Here is an 8,154-nt window from a genome sequence, read left to right as displayed (position 1 = left end):
AGACACTCATGAGCTGTTTATTGCACATTCTGCATTTCCAGACTTTCCTGAGTCCCTGATTTTCCTGGCACATAAAACCCAACGCTCCAAACTGCAGGACACTGCACACAAAGGAAGGCACTGCCTGTAATTAGCCTGGGAGATGCACAGAGGATAAACAGCCCTGAAGATGGCACACWGGGAGATTTATCTGTAAAGTGAGAGCTTTCTCCACCACGTCAGATAGAAGAAGTTTATCTTTCTCTGAGGGATCTAATCCCTTCTGCTCCAGCACAGAAGCCGATYGCCAGCAGAGATTGGAAGATTTTCTCCAGGATGTTTATTCCCTTTGCATCCACAATGTGATTTTCTGCCTTTTTTTCTCTCTCTATCTCAGCCAGAACACAGCCCTGAGAAGGATAGGGCACAGGATTTGATGTCCCMAATATGCAAATCCTAATTGAATACAGGTAGGCTGTATGAGAGSTAGATGAGGGTAGGCTGCATCCATTTGCAGCACAAATATATTTATGAAGTATTTTGGGATAGGTGTAGTACAGAGCTCTGAAGTTCCAGAGCATTTTGGGATGTGTCTGGGAAGTCCTGGCTGAACTCTCCAATGCTCATCACCTGGCACCACCCACCACAGCAGATCCCCTTCAAGATACCTCTGTTTTGTCAGTGCAAAGCATTGAAGCCCCCGGGGTTTGGCAGCGTCCCCTTGATTTCCAAAGCTCTGCACACAGTCCAGYGCAGAGGGGATCACCTTCCTCCTCTGCATTTGCACCCCAAACGCCACTGCCTCGCCTCTGGGCTCTGCCCTGGGCTCACCCTGGGGCTGTGATGGGGAATACGATGCTGGGGGAAACACTGCAGCTCTGCAGGGAGAGCTGACAGCAAACCCTTCCCACTGCCCTCTCATACGTGCATTTGCTTTTGCCCAGCTGCTGTGGGGTGAAAGCAACGACTTGGCCAGAAAGTTTCCGGTTTTATCTAGAGACTTCAGCGTTCTCTTGAAATGCAAGGTAGCTGGGAGCTGCTAGGGGAAGGAAGCCTGTGCTCCAAGGACTAAACATGGCAAGAATAACATGAGGCAGTGACGGAAAGTAAAATAGTTCAGTCACTCAACACAAAGTAACAGTACCCAGCTCCAGAGTAATTACTGACAGAGTTACAGAATAATGTAATAGTTTGGGTTGGAAGAGAGAGAAATTTCAGAATTACAGAATGATGGAATAGTTTGGGTTGGAGTTCATCCCATGGGCAGGGACACCTCCCACTGTCCCAGGGTGCTCCAAGCCCCAATGTCCAGCCTGGCCTTGGGCACTGCCAGGGATCCAGGGGCAGCCACAGCTTCTCTGGACAGCCTCTGCCAGTGCCTCACCACCCTCACAGTTAAAGAATTTCTTTCTAATACCCAAAACTCTCTTTCTAAAAGAATTCATAATTGCACACTAAGGAAAAGAMCAGTTTTGAAGACAGATATCCAGGGCAAGAGAGCAGAAAGGCAACACTTCAAAGGTATTTGTCCCAAAGGCTAAAATTAGAGGTGAATTGTGGGGAGATWGGAATTAAACTCCTTTGGTCTCATACAAATGTTCTCACATCCCTCAGTGCTCCTGGCTGCCAAGCCCTCTGCAGTTCCCTGGCACTGTGTGAGCTACACCAYGCTCTTCCCAGGAGATTTATTGCCAGGTCCAAGGCCTTTGTTTCYTTTCTGACAATTCCAACATGTTCTAAACCCACACGTTAGATTTTAGAAAAAAATTCTTCACTCTAAGGGTGATCACACACTGGAATGTCTGCCAGGAAGGTGGTGGAGTGACCGTCCCTGGAGCTGTTCACAAACAGACTGGGTGTGGCACCCTGCTCTGGGTGATGAGATGTTAGGCCATGGGCTGGACTTGATGATCTTGAAGGTCTCTTCCAGCCTGGTTCATTCTGTGATTCTGTGTGTGATTCTGTGATTCTGTGTGTGATTCTGTGACTCTGTGTGATTCTGTGTGTGATTCTGTGTTATTCTGTGTGATTCTGTGTGACTGTGTGTGACCATGTGAGTGACTCTGTGTGATTCTGTGATTCTGTGAATGATCCTGTGTGATTCTGTGTATGATTCTGTGTGTGATTCTGTGAGTGATTCTGTGAGTGATTCTGTGAGTGGTTCTGTGTGTGATTCTGTGATTCTGTGTGTGATTCTGTGACTGATTGTGTGATTCTGTGTGTGATTCTGTATTATTCTGTGTGATTCTGTGTGACTCTGTGACTGTATGATTCTGTGTGTGACTATGATTCTGTGATTCTGTGATTGATTCTGTGACTGTGTGATTCTGTGATTCTGTGTGTCTCTGTGTGTGATTCTGTGTGGTTCTGTGATTCTGTGTGTCTCTGTGTGACTCTGTGTGTGATTCTGTGATTGTGATTCTGTGATTGTGATTCTGTGTGACTGTGTGACTGTGTGATCTGTGCGATTCTGTGTGATGCTTGTGAATCTGTGATTCTGTGTGTGATTCTGTGTGAATCTGTGTGTGATCTGTCTGATTATGCATGATTCTGTGTGAATCTGATTCTCTGAGTGATTCTGTGTAATTCTCTGTGACTGTGGGTGATTCTGTGTGTCTCTGGGTGTGACTGTGATTCTGTGTGTGATTCTATGTGTGAGTCTATGTGTGATTCTGTGTGTTTCTGTGTGATTCTGTGTGTGATTCTATGTGTGAGTCTATGTGTGATTCTGTGTGATTCTGTGTGATTCAGTGTGACTCTGTGTGTGATTCTGTATGTGATTCTGTGATTCTGTCTGTGTTTCTGTGTCTGACTGTGTGACTCAGTGTGTGACTCTGTGTGTCACACTAGGTGCAGACATCCATCCCAGGCTCAGTTTATCCCACAGAGCTCCACGCAGGGACCAAGGGTAGTGAGAGGAGGGGTCAGCAAATCCATCCTCCCCGCTGTGTGCACAGAGAGAGAGGGACACACTCCCAGAAGGAGCAGGGATCTCTGAACGAGCCCTGTGGCCGCTGCTTGGGGTCACTCCTGCAGGAGATGGGGCAGCTCAGGGTCAGCCCTGCCAAGAAATCCCTGGCCTGGGGTGTCCAAGGGCTGGGTCTGTCTGTAGGAGGGAGCCAAAGATGGGAATCTTCTGTCAGTAAAAGGGAGAAAAGGAGCCTAAGAAGGAAATGGAGAAAATCTGCCCTTGGGCAGCAGAGCTGGGGAAGGGYYKGGRSMMCMWKRRRRRMYKRRGGRRSYKGRAARGGGSYYMRSCYKGRKRAAAMSGGGRWYMGGGGGGACCTTGTGGCTCTGCACAACTCCCTGACAGGAGGGRGCAGCCGGGGGGRTCGGGCTCTGCTCTCAATTARCAAGKCACAGGACAAGAAGGAACAGCCTCAAGTGGCACCAGGGGAGGTTTCGATTGGATATTAATGAAAAYTTCTTCACCAAAAGGGCTGTCAGCACTGGAACAGGCTGCCCAGGGGGTGCTGGAATCACCAYCCCTGCAGRAGTTCAAGAGCTGTGGGGATGTGGTGCCTGGGGACAYGGTTTAGTGGTGAACGTGGCACTGGTTTGATGCTGGAGTCGATGATCTGAGAGGTCTTTCCAATCTCGGTGACTCCATGACTCTGGGATCTGCTGGAGGATGGAATGAACATTGTGACAACGGGGATCAAACTCATTTTCCTGCACAGGAAAATTCCATTCCCATGCAGTGGGAGCAGCAGGTGTGAGTCCTGGAGCCTGTTCTTGCCCTGACGTGGATCATGGGCCGAGCTGTCCCTTCTGCCACCAGCAGAGCCTGCGGGGTTTGCTCAGCGTCTGCTCAGCGGAGCAAACCAGACACAACCTAAAATAATGCTAATAAAGGTAATCCAGGGAAAAATTAAAACCACTGAAGGGAGGCGTAGAAACCTCCTGCTCACGTCTGCATCACCAGCTGTAGCTCCAACCATCTTGTCAAGCCRGATTTCATCAAGCTGCACCACTCCTTGCAAATCCAAGTGGAATGGCAGCCCTGCAGGGATTACCCGCTGCCCAGTTTGCAGCAAAAAGATTCTGAAAAGAGTCAAAAAGTTGAAAAGAAAAAAGATTTCCAGCTTCCTACTTTAATTTCCATGTTCTGATGACCCGAAGTCATCCGAGGCAGTGATGATAAAAAAAAAAAAAAGAAAGAAAAAGAAAAAAATCTATGGCATTTTCTTAAGGGATGGATTATTTTTAGCTGTGGAAATTTAAAGTTCTCTCCAAGTTTCTGAACTTTTGGAACTTTTCTTCACTAAGGAGCTAGACAGCAAAGCAGGTTCTCTTTTTTCTCTTTTTCCCAAGTTTTCAATTGATCTAATTAAAATATGCAAAATCTGCCTTTCTGCACAATGAAGGAAAACACATTTTTTCAGCAAGATCAAAGGCATTTTTTCCAGAGGCTTTATTTCTAAGGATAACTGCTCCCCATTCCATTTTTTAGGGCTCAACAACTGTCCACTTTCTGGTAAAGAAATGGGAAAGAAGTAATCGTGCCCATTTTACTAATTATTGTTCTGGAGATTATTGGGACCAAACAGTTCTCTGAGACAAAGTGGGKTCTCAGTGCCCCACAGGGCCTGGTTCTGAGTGACACCACTGCCACCATGCACTGCCAGAGCCTGGTGTATGTGGAAATCTGGTGCTTGGTGTTTAATTGAGTTCAGGTGGCTCCAGAATGATGATTTCCCAAATAGGATATACATATATATTCTTTTAGAATGGGGCTTGGGTCGATATGGTGTTTCAAAAGTGACACTGATTTTTAATCAGCTGCATTTGTGGGATTTTGGAGGTTTTTTTTTTTGCATTGCTTTATCAAAGAAGTTTCCCTGCTGCAGCTTTGCCCTGTTCTCCTGCTCCCTGGGTGGCTGTGCCAGTTTTCCTGTCACCCCTGAGATGGCACAGCATCCTTTACATGTGCAAAAACCAACCTTTAGCTCTTCCAGGCTCTGGACACTTTGTACGAGGCTCTGCTTGGGCAGAACTCGGGGCCAGGATCTGAGGGAAAATGCAGCAGAGTAAAAACCCTACAGGGAATATGGGAGAGGACATTGGTGACGCTGCTCAGAAGGGGAGGCTGGAGAAGCCCTCACCTACACAATAACCAGAGGCTTCTGTTTTCATTTCTTGTCTCTCGCTAGAACTATTTTCTGCCTGTAATCTGAACTTAATCTTGGCTGCTAAATGGACTCTCTCCTTGGGCTCAAGGCTGTTCCCTGGCAGTAAATTCAGCTCATCCCACTGGAACAGGGACAAATGGATGTCATTTGCAAAGCCAACTGCACCCACTCCACATGAACACGTGGAGACAGCGCAGTGAAACCCCTGCAGTGCCCCAGCCCTCGGAATGAAACCAAAACCCTAAAACACAGGTCGACTGGACCTGAATGGAAGAACAGAATTTTGTGTTCTTGGACTGACACAAGACACAGGCAGAAGTTTTGAATAAATGATTGGCTGTGAATTATTTACTCGGCGCTGCTCAGAACCTCGGAGGACAGGGARGGCAGCTCAACATTTGCACAATGAAATATTGAGTTGACTCCAGCACTGTTTCCAGGGGAAGGAGAGTTTGTCCTGATGCTGTGACCARTTTAGGTGGTGCATTCCTGGCAGCGATGCTGGTGGGCTCTGGAACTTTGAGGCACGGAACCCAGCGCTGCCTGTGTCATGTTTTTGTGCCCCATTGAAGCTGGGGTTGCATTTCTCCTCGTCTCTGTCACACACAATGGTCCCTGTGCACAGGCTGTAGTAAGGAAACTCCTTCTTCATGGTGTCAGGAAAATTAATCCACAAGCAYCAGAGGTTTATGTCCAAAAAGGAGAGAGAGRAGTCCTGTAACTTTATTCATGAATAAAGGGAGAGGTCATGGGCAYTTCCCATGGGGTCTCTCCAATTCATAGAGGATGCAGCCTCTTTTATCCCAATTTCCCAGCTGCAGTTCCCTCTCTCTTTCCCCATTGGCTGAGGTACTCGAGAGTACAGGCTCCCCAAAACACCTGATGAAACCCCTCTTCTATCATACATTGCCCACTTTAATATACGTCTCTGTGTCTGCTCCTGTGGTCTATTAACACAGTCTGGGATAAGTCARTCAGTGGAATTCCTATGGATATCCTTCCTATTGTTTCCTTCCATCTCCCAGTATCACTCTTATCTCACYCCCAGAGTCAGAGACAATCCCTTCTCATTCCTTTCACTGGGAAGTACAAGTGAGGTGCAGTGAGTTCAGACTGCGCGCATGTATTATTAATCTTTCAATAATGTCACAGCAAAATTTAGGGGAGTTTGGAAACAATTTTGATCATTAAAAGGRTAGGACATGTTTGGTGTGTCTATAAGGCCAATTACAGGCTCTTCTTCAGTGTCAAGCCTCAGTTCTGAGCATAAAGGGGTAAGAAAGGCTCATTGTAGTTATTACAGTGCTTAAAAAGGAAAAAGAATTTAATGTCCTGATGTTGTGCCCATGACAGGACCATGATTAGGCTGGGGAGCACAGTAAGGAACTCAGAATGCTCCCCCAGTGGTGTGATCCTGCCTGTAATGGATCTGGCTGTGGGAATTCCACGGTGTGACAGTGGAGGCAACATCGGTGTGACCTCTCTCCTGGTCAGCTCCTCTCTCCTGGTCAGCTCCTCTCAGAGGTCAGTTCCTCTCTCCTGGTCTAAGGAAAATTCTACATTTGGCTTGAGTTACGGAAAGGGGAGAAGTGAACCCCAGTACAAGCAGTGGTGCCTGGGGGGGTCAGTGGGAAAGGGAAGGAGGAAAAGGCAGRAAAAGGCCAYCATCATCATCATCACCATCACCCAATTGTAATGAAAAGGGGAGATAACAGAAGAGAATAAAATAACAGGAATAAAACCCAAGAAAGTCAAGTGATGCCCCCACGACCCAGCTTCTCACCACGGGCTGACAGATGCGCAGCCCATCCCCCAGCAGTGATCCGTGACCCCGGCCAGCTCCCCCAGTTCCCATACTGGGCAGAACACCGTGGTGTCCCTTTGGCCAGTKCAGGGTGGGTGTCCTGGCAGAGCAGGGGACAGTGAACAGCCTTGCCTTGGGGTGAGCCCTGCTCAGCACCAGCGACAGCATTGGGGTGTGAGCAGCACCATCCTCCCCCTGAACCCAGCACAGCCCTGCACCCATACTGGGGAGGGGATTAACCCAAACCAGTGTGTGTGTGAGGGGTGGCTGTACCTGCACTGGAGTGGGGTGTGTGTTGGGGGATGTGTGTGTGGGGTGGGTGTCTTGGGGTGCGCGGGATGGGTGTAGCTGTGTGTGTGTGTGCGGGGCGGTGTTTTGGTGTGTATAGGATGTGTATGTGTGTAGGGTCTGTGTCTCGCTGTGTGTAGGGTGTGTGTGTATCTTGCGGTGTGCGTGTGCGGGGCGGGTGTCTTGGTGTGTGTAAGGTCTGTGTCACTGTGTAGGGGGTGTGTGTGTGTGTGTGTGTGTAGGGTGTCTGTCTGTGTGTGTGTAGGGTGCGTGTAGGGTCTGTGTCTCGTGGTGTGCATGTGTGGGGCGGGTGTCTTGGTGTGTGTAGGGTCTGTGTCTTGGTATATGTAGGGTCTGTCTCGCTGTGTAGGGTGTGTGTGTGTGTGTGTGTAGGGTCTCTGTGTGTAGGGTGTGTGTAGGGTCTGTGTCTGTGTGTGTAGGGTGTGTGTCTCGCAGTGTGCGTGTGCGGGGCGGGTGTCTCGGTGTGTGTAGGGTCTGTCTGGCTGTGTAGGGTGTGTGTGTGTGTGTGTAGGGTCTGTATCTGTGTGTGTAGGGTGTGTGTAGGGTGCGTGTCTCGCCGTGTGCGTTTGCGGGGCGGGTGTCTCGGTGTGTGTGTGTGTAGGGTCTGTGTCTCTGTGTGTGTAGGGTGTGTGTAGGGTGCGTGTCTCGCCGTGTGCGTGTGCGGGGCGGGTGTCTCGGTGCGAGGGGCGGTGTGTGCCCGTAGCGGTGCGGGGGGCGCGGCGCTGTGCCCGGCGCTCCGCTGGTTCCGCTCGGCTTCGCTCCGCTCGCTGCGCTCTCTCGGCTCGGCTGGGGCCCGGCAGCCGCCCAGGGACGGGCGGAGGCGGAGGAGCGGCGTAGGGAGCCCCCGGCGGGGGTTTTTGGGGAGGCGGCTCGCAGCCCTGCCCGCCGCTGCCGCCGGGGCTCGGAGCGCGATGCCGCGGCCGCCCTGCC

The sequence above is a fragment of the Malurus melanocephalus genome, unplaced genomic scaffold (genome assembly GCF_030028575.1).
Source record: "Malurus melanocephalus ecotype Western Australia unplaced genomic scaffold, MMel_1.1 scaffold_120, whole genome shotgun sequence".
NCBI classification, from domain to species: Eukaryota; Metazoa; Chordata; class Aves; order Passeriformes; family Maluridae; genus Malurus; species Malurus melanocephalus.
This window is presented reverse-complemented; position numbering follows the sequence as displayed.